Consider the following 22,529-nt stretch of genomic DNA (forward strand, 5'->3'; position numbering starts at 1 on the left):
CTTTAAATTTTAGGAAAGTAATCAGTATAAGTGTAGCAAAGTAAATAGCATAAATAAAAGTATAAAAACTAAGTATTTTTTACGATATTCACAGCTGCATTTAATATCGCAATATTTTTAGTTTTTCTCCTTTAATTCGCTAATTTATATTTGGTTTTTAATAATATTTTTTGACTAAGATGTTGAAAAATTGCCAGTGTTTTTTCAGCCCAACAAGTATTCAGTTACATTCAAATATTTATAAGAAGCTGAAATTAGGAATAAGTCTGTGGTAAAATATTAGTAGGAACAGCGAGTAAATAATTTTGGAATGAATTTAATTGCTTTGTATATATTAATTCCATACTTATTTCTATGAATACAGTTATGTGTTTCGTACTAGAGATTACATTAATGACGTCTAATTGCTAAAATCAGATACTGTAAGTATCACGTACGGGGCAAAACGTTTCTGCGAACGTTTTGAGTAAAACACTAGTCAAAGAGACGTTATAGAAAGCTCCAAACATTTTTAGTATCATATGCTTGTAAAGTAGTTTCCTTTTTTTCTTCATATTAGTTTTAACCCAAACTTACAAATGCTCAGTTAAAGTAATACTTATAAATTGCAATAATATCATATATTTTAAAACAAATTAATGAGCATATTCTTTCTTTTACTTTAGGTCATTAGGTGGCACTGAAAACTGAATGAATTGAAAACCATAAGTACTTATTTATACATCAGCATCTGCACTCCACGGCGCAGAAATGTGAGTTATTTTTTAAAAATATGCATGCTTCTTCTATAGTTTTGCAAATATATATTTAAAAAAAGGGCAAATAATTACAGCTTAAACTTAAAAAGGTGTACTTTCAGGCTTCTTGTTAAACTCACTATCGGTATAATCATTAAAATTAATGAGCATTTGTAATACTGCCTGGAGCTCAGTTTTTTGCCACGTAAAGGATTGACCATATTGCTGCTATTATTGTGTTTTTTCCAAGGTTCCGAAATATAAAAGCTTTTTTGAATACCTCCGCACTAAAAATTTCAACTTCCTCTTTCTTAAAACAGCCTTTCTAACTCGCTTTCCCGCACCTAAATATGGGCAGACGGCTAAAGTACTTATAGATGAGTTATGAACTTATATGTGTATGAACTTATTACCTTCCATCTCTAACTAGTCGCTTTTAAGATTAATGTAAGGAATATTTGTGTGTTTATCTGCTGTGTAAAAGATTTTGATTGTTTTATCTTTCTTGATTATATGGCATTCTGGAAGGTAAAACTGCACTAATTTTTTACTGTTTTTAATAAAACTTTCGGGGGACTTAATTCCCCCCCCCAAAAAAAACTGAATTAAAATGCACGGGCAAGAGAATTCAGTACTGCTTCTGCTTTATGAAATATCCTAAAACGTAATAAAGCAAAAATTTGAAAACATGATCTCATATTTATAATGATAAAAAAGTACGAATTTTTCTTTAATTGCTGATTAAATTTCTGTTAGAAATTACTCATATTAATCAAAGTATTGCAAAAGAAAAAGAAACACACTATTTATTCCATTGCAGATTTAATCTGCGTAAATAGAAATATATGAAAAGTTCATTTGTTGAAAATTGGCGGAATTAAATTCTTCAAATATTTGTGATGTCCTTACAATCCTTCCGCTATACCTCAAATTCGAATCTCGGTATTCCTTTTAAAATAATGAAAGAAAAAGAGAACAAAAATAGAAGTGGAAGACTTAGTGAGCAGGATCCTGAGGGAAATAAGGTAATTTTAAACTATAATGATTGGTTTCAACATATGATGGAGCAAAATCGTTAATTTAGACCTAGATTAAATCCTTATTTTGTAGACAAACCCCGATCATTCAGAGGCCGGTTAAATGGGCGGTGAACTAATCGGGCTTTATTTTAAAAAGTTAAGCTTTTTCAATGCAAAGCCATGGAGAAGTAACTATCATAAACTAATAGCATAAGATAAAACTTTCTTCGGAAAACATAACAAGGGGAAAAGGTGTGTGCGCTAAACGATGAAATAAACTTTGTTAGGCCATTCCTTAAAAATAAATTATATCACGTTGATTCCTTTAGAGCAAACAAAAACAAAACATATGAACCATCGTTTAGGAAGGAATATAAACAGGTTGTTGCTGCTTATGCTCACGTCAGACAACGTAGTCAGCCAAGCCCACGAAATTCCTCGTGGCAAGGAGCGCTAGATTACGCCTGTCGTTGGCAACAGCCTTGAGCACCTAGCAGGTGACAGTGTTATTTGGCTAAGTTTCGCCCCCCAATTTTGATGCAGAGCATTACGGGGGGACGGACCCGAGGGTTTCTCACCCATTTCCTCTTTTACCAAACGAGAGAACTTTCGGCTTGCGCATATTTGCCGCTATGCCGCAGCTAGTGCCGCTAGTGCCGCTATGCCGCAGCGACATTATACATTTACAAGCATCCATGCCTTCTCCGGAACTCGAACCCGGCCCTTCGGCGCATAGGTTAGCTAGGCTAACCACTATACCGGTTGGGCAGCATATAAACAGGGATAGGAAGAAATAGAGAGAACAAAAGAGAGCTCAAGCGTGCTCCAGTGCGGGAAATAACTTTGGTTACTGATTTACTTTATGTAATTAAATGAACTTAATCTCCAGATTAAACTGCTGAGAAATATATGTAAATTATTCTAATTATATTATTATTATTATTATTATTATACAAGTAAATAATTAATAAGTGTAATTTTGTAAACCTTAATACCTGTGATTGCTCTGAGGTTTCTTAGCTATCCGCGGTCGAACCGTAGACATCGTTTTCGTAAATACCCTACTTAATTGGGATTTTACTGCAAATATTAAACAATGAATTAATGCATACTCTTAAACTTCGTAAATGTATTACGCATACATGTTAATGCAAACGTATGTCGCCTCTCGTTCGTACCTTTTAAAATAATTGTATGTTTCTTTTAATTAAAAATTCGATATGCCATCAGCGAATTTCCTGCATTAGAAAAAGGAGAATTAAGAAAAAAAAAGAGAAAAAGAGAGTTAATTAATTAATCGCCAAAAATTAGGCATCTAAATACTTTTCCAAGGTCGCCCTAAAACCTCTTATTCAGAATGGCACCTTCAAATCCGATAAATCTATACACGCTATCACAGTTAATGACTATCCGTACTGCCAGCTACTTGCTTCTCCTCCCACTTGTATAAGCTTAGAGCCTCTAACAGCAATGTCCTTTATTGCAGTCGCTCCATTAAGCATTATATGCAGTCGGGTCAATATGAGAATACGGACCGTTCTCTAAGGTTTTATTCGAAAACCATTTTAAAGGTAATACGAGCCCCTTTCTGCCTTCTCAAGTATTTTCCAGATAAGCTACAAGGCGAAGAAATACTTACTGCAGAGGGTTAAAATGAGGATAGTATTTTTTTTCCATCAGTTTTACTGCCCGTTTACACCCTACGTTATAAATTTGGATTTTTATGTTCCCCCTTTTGGCTGCAGCAAATTCATTTCCGAAGGGGGTTGAAATATAATGTGAAAAATCGGAAATATATATTTGACTTACCTTTATTTAATACTTACTTTTAGATAATAATGTATTTTTATGAGCCGAAATAAGTTTGGTGTGTAAGGGGTTATATGTTAGGGAAATTCTGTACTAACTCCGTTCTCAAATGTTATAAGCTAGGCGATTTTTTTGCAGTATGTTTTTAGATTATTGATCTGAAACAAGTGGTTTTACTTTGAAATGAATGAGAGAATATATGCTTCTGTTATTTCAATATCAATAAATTACATTTCTATATCTGCAAGCTTCTTCAGAAACCTGTTACATTAATGTTCAACTTATATAATGAAATATTTGGGCTTTACTGCTATGCTTGGATCCATGTTAAAAGAACTTGTCGTTTAAAGTTAAGATAGTCACCTTGCCTTCTAATAATTCTGAGTTACAGAATTAAAATCATCAAGTGCAGAGCTCATGCTCATAAAGTTCAAGATCACTGCATAACTTTTTAGTATAATGCCAAATAGACGAACACTAAGGTACTAATATTATGGTAATTTTATAATATCTTTAAATAAAATTCATAACGATGCCACAGTTGTAGCACGATGAGTATCTACCCCCTGCCCAAGAGACATTGCGAAGTCTTTTGCTTAGCCTTAACGTACAAAGTAGAGAGTCATAAATTTTGTTAAGTCTGTGTTTATCGGTTTCTTTGCAGAAGTAAAGATAATATATATTTGACTGCTGTATATTTCGGCTTCTGGAAAACAGGTATTTCTTTCTTTAACAATAAATCTGTATTCTCGTTTTCTTGTAGTCCAGAATGAGCCGGCATCCACTGTAACGCTATAGGACTCCTCAAGATCTTTTAGAAGCTATGCCATTCATAAATAAGTTTGGAACCATATATTCTGTTCATGGCAAGAGCCCTAGAGGATGATGGCTTTAGAAAAGGTGGGTTTACGACAATAGAGCTGTTGTAAAGCCATATGAATTGCTTCTAACTCATCATCAAAACCAGTAGTGTTAGTACTAACTGCTTTGTAAAAATAAAACGTTCTGCTGTGTACACTAGCTCTGTTACCAATGTCTTGTCCTTCATTAAACCATCAGCATAAATGTGAATTGACTGATTCTTGGAAAAGCGATTACCATGGTGTTTAGTGAAACTGATCTAGCTGCGGAACCATAGGCGTTTTTCCTTGTCAGCTTTCGAAACAAGATCATGTTTCACTTGAACATATTTGAAAACTAAGTAGCATCATAATCCGATTAAAACTTCCTACCCCTGTCCTCACAATATCAAGATATATGCAATTAGGTAGCTGGTCCGTTTGAACATATGAATATATGGATTCATGATGCAAGTACTTGTTAGTCAATCATAAAACTTACTTCTCATACAGATAGATTCGAGATGCAAATGGCATTTCTTAGGCATGCGAAAATTTTCATATGAGGTATATAATTAAGTATAATAGTATAATGCTTCTGGCTTTGTGACTGGTACCATAATAGAAGTTGAAGATTCAGCATTTTCAAATGTAATATATAGTTATATTTCTATTAGTTATATTTCTTAAGTTTAAACTCCATTTACGGACTTACTTACAAATTGGATTGTTAACAAGAAATGAAACGATCCTAATTATAATCCATCTTTGCCCTCAATGTTAAAGCAAATAATTTCAGAATTGATTTTATTTTTTATCAGTTTTCATTTTCATCAATTGAGTAGCTTGACTTCCTTTCTCTCATTCTTACCGCGTTATCTTATCTCATCACTGGCTTCTCTTTTATCATTTGCACTTTTTCTGAAGCTTAAGAATAAGGTGCTATATTTAAACTTTCGAAAATAGGCCGATTCTTATTGCTTATTCAATAATCGCTATTCGGTGTATCAGTTTAACTAGAATGTAGTGTCACTATATGATATTATTTTGATTTTGCTTCAAATACTGAAATAATAACAAAAAACAGATATATGAAATTAAAAGCAATTACTAATTACATTAATTATTACTTTACTTAAAACAAGATAGGATATCAATTCACCTTTTTGCAGTTAAAATAAATCGTTAATAGTTATTGTTTCATTTAAAGTATGAATTTATTTTCTTATTCCAAATTTCAGCCACGAAGTTAAACAAAAGTATCAGGTTCATAACAAAGAAAAATCATTTAAGTTTCTAAGTAATGAGAAATATCATGATTTTTTATAGTTATTGTAACTGCCAAGTTAACAAATGGTTCACTTCCCTTTACGAGCAGACTTGCTCCATACTCTTAAGAATTCACGACAGTTGTACGTTAAGATTTTAATTTTAAATTATCAGTGAGTCATTAAAATATTTCATGCCTCTAAAGAGGCGCTGAGAAATAACAATTAACTTGTTTCTACGTATTCATTCTTTCGTATTAATTTTATACATCATTTTAACTACCAAGAACTGAATTTAAAAACATGCATGTTCTCTTCACTAAAAAAAAAAAAAAAACATTTTAAGATATTTTGTGTCAAGATTTACCATCCACCTTACTGTTATGATTATCCCTATTTTTCTGATTTCTCTAGTTTCATGAGTTTTCCAAAGTTGAATGTTTTCTTTTTTCTTCAAACATCATTTACATTTTTTAGAAAAAACGGCTTGAGAAGTTCGAGAGCACCAGCCGTTTTATCAACAAATCACTGTCGTTAAAATTAAAATTTTGTTTTCTAATGTTAGTTTTACAACGTGCTTTTATCAACTCAACCATATTTATCCCACGATTTTTAATGCTAACTAGCGGGCAAGCCCGCCAGCTGAGCGGGCTGAAGCCCGCTTATCATTGTTCTTTTTTAAAAGATATTCTATGTTAAATTTGGCCGGTATTGAAAAGTTGAACCGAACTACCATTTTTTAGCGGCATTCCGCGGGCTTCCCCCGCTTTTTTCACCTATGCATCCAGAAGTTACCGCATACACGATGTTTTCTTCCTAGCAAATTGTCACTTATCTGCAATATAATAAATTTTTATAACTGGAGCTGACTTTTAACCGAGAACTAAAACCTTTAAACACTCGAGTTTTACCCTCGATAGTCTTTCAAAATGTTCGATGTTAGTAACGCATGTTCTTCTGATAATAGAAGTGAAATTGTTATGTATCATATGCATATATCTCATGAACGCGGGGAGAAATTTTCTGACTAAATGTCTCTGTTTAATAACTATTTTACAATAGTTTTGAGTTTTCATACTTAATAATTAGGTTTTACACTACGTATTACTGAAGTTACTATTTTATAATTCATATTAATATTATTTATTTTACTGTTTGAACCCTGACTTAAGACAGCATACATTGAAATGCTAATTGTAAATCAATTAGTGTAAAATAAACTTATTATTTATTTGTATTCTAATTACACATCGCTGCCCAATGTAATGAATAAAAGAGCTTTCTATGAACAATTACTGCATGAGATATAAAGAAAAATATGTCAAAGTAAAACTTAAAATAGGGCGAAACAGGCTGCCCAAAAGAAACACACTTAGCCTTAAAGAGAGCCCTGCGTGGCTTACAATGAAGCATATAACCATGTTTCGTTAAACTGCTATGAATGTTAGCATAACTCCCATTGTATCTAAGTATCAGCAATTAAGTATTATTGAAATATAACATAAATGCTAATTGCATTCTCAATTCTGTATGAATATCTGTATTTATGGCAAAGGGCCAAAAGAAATTTTTTACATAAATGTACCTACATTTGTGTGCAAAAACAATTAGTATGACTATTTTAAGTTTTTTTTTTTTTTTTTTTTTTTTCGTTTAATGGGTTTAAACTAAGCGCCTAATATAACAAAATATTTCCATTTTATATTTTCTTTGAATGAATCAATATAACTTTTCTAAAACAGTTTTCACTTGTAGAGACATTAGGTTAATTGGAAGCAGAAAAGATGAAAAATATGCAGCCGCCTTCGCCGGGAATCGAACCAGGGACCTCTGGAATACCTGCCCAGCATGCTACCGTTACACCACGAAGGCACGCTAGGGAAGTGGGAGAAATGCCTTATATACTCCCTTTTAAAAGGGCGACTAAAGTTTTAGGGGACCTAGTCGCCAAATCCTGGGTGCGGAGAATCATCATCCACAACCCTTTTTTAGTTCGGACGCCACTTGTAGAGTCATTAGGTTAATTGGAAGCAGAAAAGATGAAAAATGTGCAACCGCCTTCGCCGGGAATCGAACCACTGACCTCTGGAATACCGGCCCAGCGTGCTACCGTTACACCACGAAGGCACGCTAGGGAAGTGGGAGAAATACCTTATACACTCGTTAATCTTCTGTTTTTATACAATAAAATGAATATTTTAGATTTTTTAAGACAAGCACAAAGATAAATTTTATATCTAACTTTTTCTAAATTTCCCTTTGTTTGCAATAGGAATGCTTAGTAGATAATAAATTGCTTCATTTTCTGCATCTGTAAGGAAATCATCAAACCATATGGAAAATGTTTTCTCTTTCAAGCTTCTGCGTTTCTATTTGCATGGAAGAAAGCAAGTACCGATGAAAAAAAGGCAACTGATCTATAGTCTTTTTTCATGAGTGGAATTTTATTCTAATAAATATATATAATTTTTAGTATTTCATAACTAATTCGTTTTGATATAGTTTATAGCTATTAAAATACAACTTAAAGTATACATTATAATTTTCATATAAATTTTAAGTATTAAAAAGGCGAGCTAAATTTATATGTAAAAACAATATTCAAGCTAATCTGTCACATGATGCGACTAGTGAATCCGCAATACATTTGTTGCAGTTCTATGGTAAATATAATTTAGGAACTACGAAATTGTGTTACGGAAAAGTCAGGCTATAAATGTTTATCGGTTCATAAGAAAAGTATAGTGATAGCTCATTATGTGTCTTCAGTCCATTCCACATCCTTGGACTTAAAATAGACGTGCACCTGACGATATTTCCAATAAGAAATAAAAGGAAAATGATTAATCCGTTCTACAATAAAATCTTATTGTAATTAATAAAATACTTTTAATACAAAAATCCAAATGCAGCTGGAGAAATATACATATCAAAAAGGCTTCTCTATCGCTCCGCTTTTTTCCTTTTGAAAGGGGGGGAATAATATATAAGATAAAAAATATGTGAATCAAAATTATATTTTAAACTAAATTCTTTGATTTTTCCTCTCTGTTTTAAAAATCGTAATTTCTTCTCTGAATTGCGCCATTTCTAGATCATTCTATTTTGCACGGCCTGCGCAACGCTAGTGACGTAAAAATCGGAAACTGAAATTTTTAACTCAAACCAAAACCTCTCTCTTTGTGTGCTTCCATACTGCATAACTACGCACTTCAGCTTCGCTCTCTGTCCTGCTAGGGTGTAATTTCGCTGTCTTGCTTGCTGTCCCCATAGTATCAGAACTGTAAATGTTCTTTAACCCTCTGAGCGGCACAAGTAGAGTGCCAAGTAATTTTGGCCACAAGTGCATTTAAAAAAGTAATGGAAATTAATCCGGCTCAACTGTTTCTTCTTCACAATGGATATACGCTCTAAGCATCAAATATCTACGCCATCAGTATTCCTACGCTTTTACGTCTCAGTGTTCTTACATCCAGTGCTTATCTGAAATTGTTATCATTATATATACATGGAATGAAAAATTTACAAAATTTATTTAGCTCTTTTCTATGTCTTTTCTTCTATCAGGCCCCTACTTAGACATGGTTGAGGATCAACTTTCTAGCAGCCTCTTCTCATGATAGTTTAAAAATTTGACATTGCTATACCATTTCACAAAAAGTACTTTTATGGCTCGTTTGAGCTTCGTTGGATGGGAACTGTCTGCAATGGTTTTGACCTCCTTACATTTGGTAAAGTGTTTCGTCATTAATAAATTAGGGGCTTCCTTATCCTCCTTCTAATTTGAACCTGAACAGCGTGTAACCACCACATGCTCTTCTTTCTCGAGTTCTTACAGATCCAAATACGCTTTACGTGAATTCGTAAATTACTATCACTTTTCAAATGCCTTAAATTTAGAAGATTAAAAAAATTTAAACATGATAAGTTTTTGATTCAATGACGGATGCAGTCATGTTTTTGTGACTTCTGTTAGGAAAAATACAGATAAATATATTAGAACTAAATACATAAATTAATAATGCCGAATTATCTGAATATTACGAACATGAAAATAAAATAATGTATTTTGCATAACAGTTGTACATAGATATGAATATATGCAATAACAAATTGTGATATTTATAGAACAAATATTCATAAATAAAGGCAATGGAAAATGAAAAGAACTTATTTTAAAATGTGTATGACATTGTAGAGTCATTAGGAATTTTTTTTGAGGCAGAAAAGATGACAAATAGCAAACGCCTTCGCCGGGAATCGAACCACGGACCTCTGGAATACCGGCCCAGCGTGCAGATCCACTACACCACGAAGGCACGCTAGGGAAGTGGGAGAAATACCTTATAACATCAGAAAAGGAAGTTCAAATGAATTTTATCTTTAATTCATTTTGGTTCTTTATATATTTTAGTTAAATTTAAAACCGGCTACCAAAAAAGTCCACTTTTGATTTACCTAGTGCAATTACAAAATTTTAGGTTTAATTATATTTAATAAATTAATGCAAATTTGAGAAACGATAATTGATAGCATGACTGTGACGTCTCAATTTGCGCTTTCAAAGTATCGGCTGTTTATCGGCTAGATTTCGTCTGTAAGCAGCCGATAAGCAGTTGCTCATTTGCCTTGACTCAATGAATACTTGCTGTTATGGATTCTAAAGCTGAGCAAGAAATCACAATAAAGTTTGGCTGCAAAACGGGAAATGCAACGCAAATTACATTTTTTTCTTAAAATAAAATTTCACTTCAGCTATCGTTGTTTTAATAGCAATGAAGAAATTTCGTAAACTATGATAGACTTAAATTTTATTTAAAATAATAATTATAAAGACTGTAGCAGCTGCATGAGTGAACTAAGCGTTGTATAGAATTACAAATATTGTATACTGAATGCTAAGAAAAACGTATTTATTTATTTAAATTGGTTGCAAGCCGAAATATGTAAGGTGTTAGTTTTAATTCCTTTTCTTGACCTGAATATCAAAAATTTTATATTCACATCTTTATTTTGCCTCCATCAAAATTTGTCTTTTGTCGCATTTTAGTGCTTTAATCATTTCCTTAAATTTAATAGTATTGAAACAAAATATTTTTATGAATATTGGCACTTATTTTAATGACCTTCCAGTTGTCATATATGTTATGTACGTTATCTTTCTTAAAACTTTCGTTTTTATCGAGCCTAAGCAGCTGAAATTAATAAAAAAGGCTTTCGTTGATGCCATTAATATCAAGTTACATTTATGTTCATAGAGGTTTACAAGAAGAGAGAAAGAAAACATAAATTTACATTTAGTTTCAAACATAACTTTGAAGCATAACAGAAAGCTAAAAAAGGCCATTTTTGCATAAACAATATTCCTGTCAAATTATATTAATTCACAACCAAACTTAATAGCAAGTGCAGCATATTTTTAAGAATCCACACTGCGGTCATTTTATTTTGCGCAGTAAAATTAATTTTATGTCCAGGATAATCGTTTTATAGTGCCATTTATGCCTCTTTTACTACGACACCACTCAACATTCTCTTGAGACAGCACCGGACGGTAGTTTTTGTTTTATTGAGACACAAAAAGTCATCAAAATGATGGGAAACATCGGTAAATTAATTTTCGAGCGAGTCATAAAGCTTCCCAGTAAACGCAAAGCTATTCGTGACTGAACTCAGGAATTATACATTGCACTGGCGAAGCCTTGTTAAGATTTCTCGCCTAGAATAAGCGGCTTTTCCCCTGTTGAAAATTCGGTGATGACAACGGGCGGGATTATTTAGGATATGTTATTACAGCAACTGGAATATTCTCTGGCTTAAATATGCAACTGCCATGCTTCCGCTTCGCGAGCTAAGACTTACAAATGCGATTTTACTGTTCCTAGTTCATTTTCCGCCTTCAGGCATTAAGGAATGCGATTTTAGCCTGCTACACACGCTTTAAAAATAATAATCGGATCCTGAAAGGAAATGGCATCACATGTTAAAAAGTAATTAAAATAGACGAATAAAAAGGATTGGGTATGTAACAATAACTATAATGGTACCCACTGTAACAAAATATTTGCTATTAAACATATTTTAACAGGTTCCTGTATGAAAAATCAAATTTCTGCAATTTCAAGCTGGATATTAAAAAGGGCTTTCAGTTATAAGAAATCATCGCAGTTTCGCGCGTGTGTTGTTGTGATATATGTTGCTAATACATCCAGCAATCACTGACAGATCCATGGTTCAAATACCAAAGAGTCGCGTGATGTCAACCGCTGGAAATGTTTTCGTTTTAGAGTTTTCATTTTATAGTTTTCATTTCATTAAAATATTCGTTCTTCTCAGCTAACAATCAAATAATTTATCGAAATCTTTAAGCTTGCAAGACCTTCTTTCTAAATCTAGAGTATTTCCCATGTATTAAAGGAATCATTACATTCTTCAGTGCATGAAGTCCTGGTGTAAGTGGTAGAATGATCAGCCAGCAATTGGGTAATTCGCAAATCAAAAGCCGGCACAGCTGAGTTTTCATATCTCCTGCTGTAGGAAAACCTAATATCTGTACAATATGATGAACCACCTAATGTCTGATTTAAGATTCGTAGATTCGTAATTTCACCAGCCCTATTTAAGAAGGTCAGTTACAACAGAAATACACGAATGGTTTCGCAAGTCTTTGTTTTCGTGAACCAGGCATGGATATTTTTAAGTGTATAATGCAAAGAAGCAATCAAAGTACACGGCGAGACGAAAAGTCTTCTGGAGAAGTTGGTGTTAGGGGGAAAGGATGGAAGCCCCCACTAGGATGTTCTCCTTAAATGTGTAAAATGTAAATGCTGATAGTTTCAAGTGTGTTATTTCGTTTCGTTCTTAGTTTATTTAAATAGATATCCTAAGATTCATGTTTCTTACACTGAAAACATTTACTGCAAATGATATTGAGTTGATAACCAAAAAATAAGTTTTCCTGCCAGAAAAGTGTCTGGTTATAAGGTATTTCACCCGCCCACTTAGCATGTCTTCGTGGTCTAACGTCAAGACTCTCGGCGCGTATTCGGGAAGTCCGAGGCTCGAGTGCTGGCCAGGACATTAAACATTTTTCATGTTCCCCAGTTAAAAATAATGCCTAATAGCTCTAGAAGGCTAGTGTTTGTAGCTTTCTTGAGAAAAATATTTCGTGCTATAACGGAAATGATGCGCCCTTTTCAATAAATTCATTCGAAATTTCCTTTCGAAATTTAGAGTCGCATGCGCTCATATTTTTGTTCATTTTTGGTTATCCGCAAGCATTTTGAAAATTACTCATGAGCTGTGCACCACAGACTGGACACACCATTTAAAACCGTTAAAAAGAAATTTTCCAGTCTAAAAGATCGAGAAATTATATTTTTCAGAAATAAGTTTTTATTTTAGTGTTTTATTTTTTTAGCAAAATTTTTATTAATTAAAAAAATAACTGTTTAATGGCACAATTAACACTCCTTTGTATTCCGCTTTCTCACATCATTACGAAAGGAATTTTAAATTTAAAAAAGTTTGGAAGTTGTTGTGAAGGTTGGGCGATGACGGTTGGAGCAATTAATTCTTAACATTTCCTTTCTTAATTAGAGACCATTTACTCTCTGAAAAGACCTCAAAATTGTTACCTTTACTCAATGATTTATTATGTCTGCTCATAAAAAACTTTGTAAAGATAGATTAAACATAATTAAAAATTGTCAGTTTTGACAAGAATGATTAAAGATAAGTGATTAGTTTTATAAAATCATTTTTAGTGAACAGTAACTTTTTCAATTTGGAATCTCTTTACAGTAAGTGAAATTACATGTATAGTAATTTGTTTGCACATTCTGCTTCATTAGGATAATTCTATGCGTTCTTTTGTGCATTAATTAACTAAGACGTTCCTATAGGAAATAATCTTTTTTTTTTTATCGGAATCCTTTTACTGTTTCTTTGCAAAGTGTTTTTTTTTTAATATATTATTATTTGCTGTTATGTGCGCTTCTATGCAAAACAGATTACGAATTCTTCTTAAATTTTCCAAACGTGTTCCTAGCTAAGTTAAAGCAAAGCAATAGGAAAACATAAAAATATTCATAAAACGCAATAAATTAAATTTCTGTTTAGTAAAAGTTCTTATTTGCATCATGAAATTTAAATTAAACAAAAGTAAATTACTATTGTTTCATATAAATAGTTTAAATGTTTAAACTGTTCATAAAAAACTTTGTAAAGATAGATTAAACATAATTAAAAATTGTCAGTTTTGACAAGAATGATTAAAGATAAGTGATTAGTTAAATTAAGTTTATTTCTGCGTTTATCTGATATTAGATAATTATATTCTCAAGCTACTATTTTGAACTGCCTGTAAAATTAAATTCGTACTTTTGTTGCATGTTTTTATCAAAACTGTATTTCATTAATTAAATATAGCTTATGTTCAAGAAACTTAACTTATGTACAAGGATTGTAAATTACTCACTCCATTAAGAATTCATAACTTTATATTGCTCCGCTTAAAAACCAGTATATAAATTCCGATTTATTATCATCCAAAAGTTGTTGATTCTAAGTTGTGGTATGTTGTTTTCAATTTTCTAAAATTAAAAAGCATACTGTGAATCTTGGCTTCTCCCACTCCCCTAAGAAAATCGGTATTTCTAAGAATATAAATAAAAAGAGAATAAAATATTACCTCATTAAAACCATCAGAGGAGCCAGGAAACGTAGGTGGTCGTCAAAGAGAGGGTTCACTATATATGGTCATTTGTTTTTGAAAACTTTTGTTGGAAACAATAATAGTATTCGGTATTTGCATATATATTATATATGTACAAGCACACGCAGCGAGGTCACTCTAAGCCGACCATCCACACATCTAAATTTTTCTTTGCTGGAAGACACCAGTATATACGAATATATCTTCTCAAAAATCTTATCTTCTCAAAAATACTTTTATCTTTTAGAGGTGATCGTCTTAAGGAGGTTGCCTCAACGAATGTTCTGGATTTCTACATAAGTATGTGCTTCTAGGATCAATAATTAAGTTTAATAATTAATTTAATAATTAAAATTTGTTAATTGTGTATTTGAATAACCTATAAATTATAGTTGACAGAATACATTTCTAAATTGCTGAAATAATGCAAATATAAAATAAGGTTTTTTTTTTATTTTAGATAACTTTAAGATACTTTAACACAACTTTAAGGTCATTCAGTAACAGATTTTTCAGTTAAAAAGTTAAATACATTTGATTTATAATTCTGAATCTGATTATTTAGCAAACATCTTCCGTACATCCATGATTGTCTTTCTGCGGCATTTTCATCCTAAAACAGCATTTTTTATAATGACAGATGAACAGCAGATATTTTGAAATAAACTGAGAAGATTCCATCTACATTTACATTTCTAATTTATTCATCTGTCTTTAACATCATTTTTAATGAACATCTGACACTGCAGTCATGTGACTGGCTTTTTTTGCTTTCTGCTGTTTGTCTTTCTAGAACATTCATTCAGAACATTCGACGTTTCGCGGGCATAAACAAAATACGTACTTCACAAGCTTAGCGAAGATCATCAAAAATTCAATAAATGTTACATTAGCTCATTCGATGTTTGGGCCCACCAGCGGCCGAGCGGTAAAGACGCTGAACACTGGTAGTTCGGTCCGAGGTTCGAATCCCGCGAACGGGCTGGCTGCATGGGCGTTTTCGTGGTTTTCCCCATGTGTAACGTGTATACGAGCCAGTTTCCCTTAGAAAGTCCTCCACGAAAGGCATCCCTCCTCTTAGGCAGATAGCCCTCGTGTGCTTTGCCATAATTAAATACACCAACACCATTCGATGTTTGGCGCAGATATTCGCATTTGGAGGCTCTTTTGAAAAGAACTTTTAATTTTCAGGAATAAATAAACGCAAAGAGGGAAAAAAAAATCACCATTTTCGAGTTTCTTAGGAAGAAAAAGAATAATTTTTAATTGAAAATCACGATTGGCTGTCTTTCCATCAGTTGTTTAATTTCATCTTCATAAATGAGATTATACCGTATGCAGTTATAAAACGATGTATTTGTTTTTATGAAGATTTCAATTAATTTTACAGAACTGTGTTTCAGAATGCACATTTTTACATTTCCGAAGAAATAAATCCCTGTTCATTATAATAAATTATTTGTTATTTTTTCGAACGGTATTTCAAGTATTTGCGAAAGGTTGCTTTTTTTGTCCTTTCAAAGAACGTTGTTCCTCATTTGTTTGCGAAACGAAAGCTTGGATTTCAAATTCAGTAAAATTTCTTTTGGAAGACTAAATAATTATTCAGAATTTCTTTCATTTGCTTTGCCTATTTGATTTGATTTTGTAATAGCATTGTTTCCTCAGTATTTTCCCTTCACACAGAAACAAAAAATAGAAGCAACTCTGCAAATATTGTTCACGCGATTTCTGTCTTTTTCCTGTTTTATTCAAGTTGTATACGATTTCAATAGACTTTTAACTGTTTGAGCTACATTTAAAATTTCTCCTTTTGTTTCTACTTTTAGAATCATTAATTCAGCATTTAAGAATGAAGTCAAGGAAATAAAAGCTTGCTAAACCATTATTAAATGATAGATAAATATGAATCAGCTTTTTTAGATAACTGAAATTGGAAGTAAAATTTGATTTGCACAAAATAAAATAAATATTTAATTCGCTAAACCTGAAAAGACTGCTTCTATAAAATATTATAAAATTAAAATAAATGACAAGAAATCCAATATATGCTATACGCTGTGTCTACAAAACTCATTTTATGGCCATTATTTTCTCAACTATTTAGAGACGTATATTTACAATTGCAAAAATGAATTTAAAGACGCAAATATTCATCGGCTTACGTTTTAAAATAAAAAAAAAATCTAACTTTTGAAATTTACGAAATCTAACATTTCATTCATTCCCCGATCCCTATAACTATGTTTAGAACAACATTAAACTAAATATAAAAGGCCCAATATAAACAAAGTATGACTTTTGTAAGATAAAATTAACTGAGATATTTAATTTAAAGTTGGACAAAGTATTCAGAGAACGTACAAGAACTGAAGTGAAGTAATTGGATTTGTGCTCAATTAAAAATAAAATATCAGTTTAAGGAAACATCTTTAAGCAGATTATTTGACGAACATTAGTATTAGCAAAGTATTGATGAATATATTATATGTGTTTCAAGCGGGAAATCTTAGTCACGGGATTTTAAAGAATTCTTGTTACAGAAAAAATTGACAGGCTTCAGTGTTGTCATGCCAACTCATATTTGCATACATTAAATATTAAAATTATTTCGTTGAAAGAATTTCTTATAAGATTTTTAGACTGGAGAATGTTAATAATGTTCTTCTAAGTTTCAAAACTTATAAATTATTTGTATAAAAATTCTTTCAGCTTGCCACTTGTAATGAAATAGTTATAAATTAAAGTAACTAATGCGCCAGTAAGTCACAGAGGATGAATGGTATTTAAGGGAAAAGAAATTAATCTCAGATTATTCTAATTTATTTATTAACCGATCCTCAAAATTTGAGACTGACATTCAAATATTTGCACATTTTGAAACTAAATATCTCCTTCAATTTCTATCATTGGGAAGTGAAACATTTTATGTCCTTCAGCCAGTACAATATTTTCCTAAACATAAATATAGGAACTTTGGGAACGAATAAAAAGTTATATTTCGCAATTTTTAAAAATTAAAATTTTTAATTTAAAATTCCAAAAACATGAATCTTAGTGTCATTTAAAACCTTTTTTGTGATTGGAAGTACATATATCTTCGACAAATGTTTGCGAAAGTAAAGGCCAGGTAAAACATTTTGTGGACATGGTGTATAAATGTGTATTAAAGAACATTAATTTCCAGTGAATAGAATTATTCTTAAAAAGCTGTTGCTTTGTTGCTATTAGAAATTACTAAATAATACATGAATGGAAAGATCTCGAGAGGCCTTTCGAACTGGTCAGTACTTCAAGCGTCATCTTGCCGTATAGACACTGTACACATACATAGATCCATATTTTCTCTTGAATTCAATGATATGGCAGTCGACTCACTTTATCAGCATACCTACCAGGCAGCTAAATCAAAGCTTCCTTGCTTATTCTTCTTAAAATCATATCGAATAAACGAGAGATATTTTAACTTTATTTACATCGCAAAAATAACCACGCAGTTCTGGATGATGTCACTTCATATAATTCTTCTACATAAAGTATGCTCACACCCTTTAGCAACTAAGCTCATTTATTGCAGTTTGCAAGCATGCGGTATAACCCTTCCTTGAACTATTGGAAAAGAGGAGTCTATAAAAATATGCTCCCGCTAGAGTTCTTAAATAGATTTCATTCCGAATTTACAGTAGCAAGTCTTCAATTAGTATTGTAATATTGTTACAATTTTGTACATATGTAAATAACTTTAGTGAAATTAAGTATTAAATCCTAAAATTGTAATATTTTTTGTATAATAATAACATGAAATACTTGAAATACTTGACGGAAAAATAAGGTTACAGGGACAAGTCTATTTAATATTGAAGTAAGTGGCAATCTCGCTAATTTGGCGAGATATCGCCAAGGTGGCGATGGTTTTGGAAACTACTTTTTGCTGTCAAATTTGGAGATAAATCACAAATAGTTACAAAACGTGGAGACATTTTTGTTCGGCCCCTGTATAATTAGTACTGAAAAAAACAACTATAATTGATCCCTATATTAAACTGTAACCGTATCGGGCTCTCATATACCTTCAAGGGCCCACCAGCGGCCGAGCGGTAAAGACGCTGAACACTGGTAGTTCAGTCTGAGGTTCAAATCCCGCGAATGGGCTGGCAGCATGGGCGTTTTCGCCGTCTTCCCCATGTGTAACGTGTATACGAGCCAGTTTCCCCTAGAAGTCCTCCACGAAGGCATCCCTCCCTTTAGACAGATAGCGCTCGTGTGCTTTGCCATGATTGAATACTCCCCTCCTCATATACCTTCCAGTAACTTCAGCAGGTTGATGGTACTAGAGATTTCTCGTTAGCCGGGCCGAAACTATGTAAGTCCGAAGACAGAAACAGTTCTCAGTTTTGCAGTTCAGAGTCAACTTCGGAGAATTGAGATACTTCCGGGTGAGCTTCTCTGTTTAGATGCGCCTTGTGTTCAACGTTCTTATTCGTTCGAGTTTGAAGTGTAGCTACTGATTATGCTCTATAATACCAGAAGAGCTGCACGAGTGTATTTGTGGAACGCGTTCCAGATCTCTCAAGTGCTTCTTTTGGTAAATAATTTTTTCAAGCTAGTATCATCGGTTATGTGGCCGTTCAATCCACTATGCACTCGTATGCACGCAATAATATTGTTGCGAGGTTTGGATTTCTTTAACAAATGCAGGTCAGCAGGACAAAATATACACTTTATTGAAATATCAAAGTTCATATCAAAGTTAATGACTTTAAATAAAACAAAGAGAACAATGGAGACGAGGCAACAAATTCTGTCACTCACAAAGTAAAGTCTAAAGAAGTAGTCGCTGATATATTCGTACAGTTCTTGAAGTAATTTATACAGCTAACTACTTAAGACGAACAGACGCCTACGGTTAAAACGCAGCCGTAATATATATTGTTGACCAACTTTCAGTAGCTTCGAGAAAAATAATTTCTATGGTTTCAAAAATGCGTCCTCTGGAAACTCCTAAAAAGTCGTCTAGTTGGCGAAATATCGCCAAACGTTGCGGGAGCCATCAGAATAGTTTATGCTAAGTTATTTTCACAATTTAAATTAGAAATACTCTTCACAACTACAACATCTACAACATTATGTATGAAATAAACGTTTACAAATATATTACGCTGCCACAAATCCGACTAAATAAAAATTAACTCTAAAATTATATCACAAAATGCGCCAAATAAACAAATAAATAAATAAAAATAGTTCATAAACTAAAAAAAGTGTACGAAACGTAAATTCAAGATCAAATATTTGCATATATATTGCATTAATGGTTTATTTTGTGCAGCGTACAGCTCTGAAGAAAACAAAAGAGATACTTAAAACCAACCAAAATACAAAACCGAAACCAAAACTTTTATCGTTTTGTGTGTTACCCTTATTTATTAAATATCATGTTCTTCGCACTTATACCATATAACTATATATTATTATACTTATACCAATTCAACAACGATATGACAAAGTATTTAACACAGCACATATTTAGAATTACCGATACACAGTCTCGCGCGCTGGAGATAATTTTTTTCCTCCGTACAGTTTTGCCATTGCTCGCTTTGAAATCGTTTAGTTTCTTAATCCAAAACTCATGAATTCTTTACAAAATAGGAAATAGATAATAAAACAAATTCTATATTCCAAATTTTGGCTCCCAATCTCCATATTCGGGTAGAGACCTATATTATTCAAAATTTGATGGTTCTGTAGGTACCGTTATTTATGTTAGTATGCCAGAAACATACATACATTTGAGCAGATTTTTCATTATTTAATTTGTTTAAATATAATACAGGGCTATAATATTTGTTGGCAACAATTTAAAAAGTGATTCGACGTTTATAGTGAATCGACGCAAAATGCCAAAACGAAATTAACAGCCCTTCTGGTCTAACGCTCTTTGGGCTAATAAACTATTTGCTTTGGGGGCAAATTAAGTATTGAATTGTTTTACCTTGTTAATAAATCTCTTCAACTGCTGTTTAAAATCATTAGCAGCATGCAGTTAAATTCAACTTAATTATGACCCTTAAATCTGCTTTCAATTATCTCGCAGTGTCACAGTGAGCATCCAAATTTTCAGAGGAATGAACACGTGGGTATCAACTCTTATATTTAGATCCCTCGCCTAATTTTCGTCTTCTAGTGATGTTTGAGCGAGTTCCTCACCTGATACGGTTTGTAATTAACTCATGATCTAAAGTGTTTTGCTTGCACTGCCATTTCTACTTTCGTAGTCTCTCTCCAGAATACATATTAATTATTGTATACAAAATTATTTATTTCAATCTGCTTTAGCTTATGCTAGCCATGTTTTCTTGCGTGAGTAGAGGATGTAGGTGTGTGAAGGTTATGGCTCGGCAAGTAATTGTCAAAGATATGGCTCCACTTTGCTAAAACACAACTTTATTTACACAAATTTTCATTAAAACAACAGGAAGCGTCTACACGAATATTTGAACATCCTTGCACTCGAGCTAAGGGAAATGTGGGCGAATTCGCTGGTCGCGCTAGTGCATGGACCTTATAAGAGATAGACTAACCCAGTAGGCGGGGCGCTCGTCACCGACATGTCGGCAAGAAAGAGTAGGGACGATCTGGTTTACTTTAACACTGAAACCTATGTCGTTTGTATCACATAACTCTTTTTAATTATTAAATGTGATACGTTGTATAGTGATGAGAGTATGAAAGCCACAGTTTTTACCAAATAGGATTTAATATATCTCATTAAATCATTTTTACTGCATTTCGCGCATTTTTTTTTCACGCGTAATTCTTGTACAAACATCTTTACTTTGGTAAAACAGTAAAAACTCTAAGCAAAAAATTTATGAACTTAATTTTGCGTAAAAATAAAGTAAAATTAAATAAGATTGATAGTACACGATGCTTTGAAATAAATAAGGTAAAATTAAACAAGATCTGATAATTTTTTAAAAATTTAATGAGCATTTCCAGGCAGTGATTTTCCAAACTATAATAACATTACAAAACGATCATATTTATTTAATTATATGATCATTAAATTATTAACATTAAAGTGGATTAGTTATTTTGATAATTCATAAAATTCGGAGCATAAAAGTTTCTGAGCATAATGAAGGAAAAAAAAGATAAAATAAAATCTAGAAGCACTCTTTTTTTAAAGTTTTGTGTGTTACCTATATTTATTGAATATCATGTTCTTCGCCCGTAAACCACATACATTTGAAAACAGCATATCTCTAGAATTTCCGCACTGGAGATAAAACTGTTATTTTCCGTACAGTGCTCGCTCTGAACTCGTTGAGTTTGTTAATCAAAAATTCGTTAAAGTTTTGCAAAATATCAAATAGATTAAAATAAATTCGAAATTCGGCCGTCCAGATGCCTATGTTCGGATGGAGGATTACATTATTCAAAATTCGATGGCTCTAGATACTGCCGTTTTTGTCACAGTGCGAGAAACATACATGTATTCATGCAGATACTTCATTATTTAACCACCAGCGGCCGAGCGGTAAAGTCGCTGAACACTGGTAGTTCGGTCCGAGGTTCGAGTCCAGCGAACGGGCTGGCTGCATGGGCGTTTTCGTGGTTTTCCCCATGTGTAACGTGTATATTAGCCAGTTTCCCTTAGAAAGTCCTCCACGAAGGCATCCCTCCTCTTAGGCAGATAGCCCTCGAGGCTTTGCCATAATTACACACACACTTCATTATTTAATTTCTTTAAATATAACACAGGGCGATAATATTTGGTAACAACAATTTTCAAGGAGACACGGACATTTATAGTAAAACAGCGCAAAATGCCGCTTCGAAACTAACAGCCTTTCTAGGGTACCGTTCCTTTGGGCTAATAAATTAAATTCACAGTAAATAAAAAAAGATCTTATGCAAAACTAAAATAAATTTTAAAAAATAATCACTATAAAATACAAGCAAAATTAATTATTAAGGTTAAATAAAGTTTTAATATTAGAATTAAATGTATGAAAATTTTTAAGGCGTCAAAAGTGTTTATCACTATGATGTATTATGAAATATAATGGAAATAAAATTCCTTTATAGAAATTGTGCTGTAATACTCATCTGTAATTTTAAAAAAGCAGCACAAT

General features: G+C 32.5%; 1 protein-coding gene and 1 long non-coding RNA gene across 3 annotated transcripts in view; one reads left to right on the forward strand and one right to left on the reverse strand.

Moving 5' to 3' along the window:
• The window catches only part of LOC118189141 (teneurin-m-like), an 866,809-nt gene that overhangs the window by 163,816 nt on the left and 680,464 nt on the right, over positions 1-22,529 (forward strand). For both annotated transcript variants that reach the window (XM_085815896.1, XM_085815897.1), the window contains exon 2: positions 666-752. The gene's annotated coding sequence lies outside the window, so the exon portion shown is untranslated. The remainder of the gene's footprint in view (positions 1-665; positions 753-22,529) is intronic.
• Positions 1-22,529, reverse strand: part of LOC118182866 (uncharacterized) — a 409,247-nt gene that overhangs the window by 134,151 nt on the left and 252,567 nt on the right. The gene's annotated exons all lie outside the window — the stretch shown is intronic.

The sequence above is a fragment of the Stegodyphus dumicola genome, chromosome 4 (assembly GCF_044657685.1).
Source record: "Stegodyphus dumicola isolate Sdum_Otavi_A_Nest chromosome 4, ASM4465768v1".
NCBI lineage: Eukaryota > Metazoa > Arthropoda > Arachnida > Araneae > Eresidae > Stegodyphus > Stegodyphus dumicola.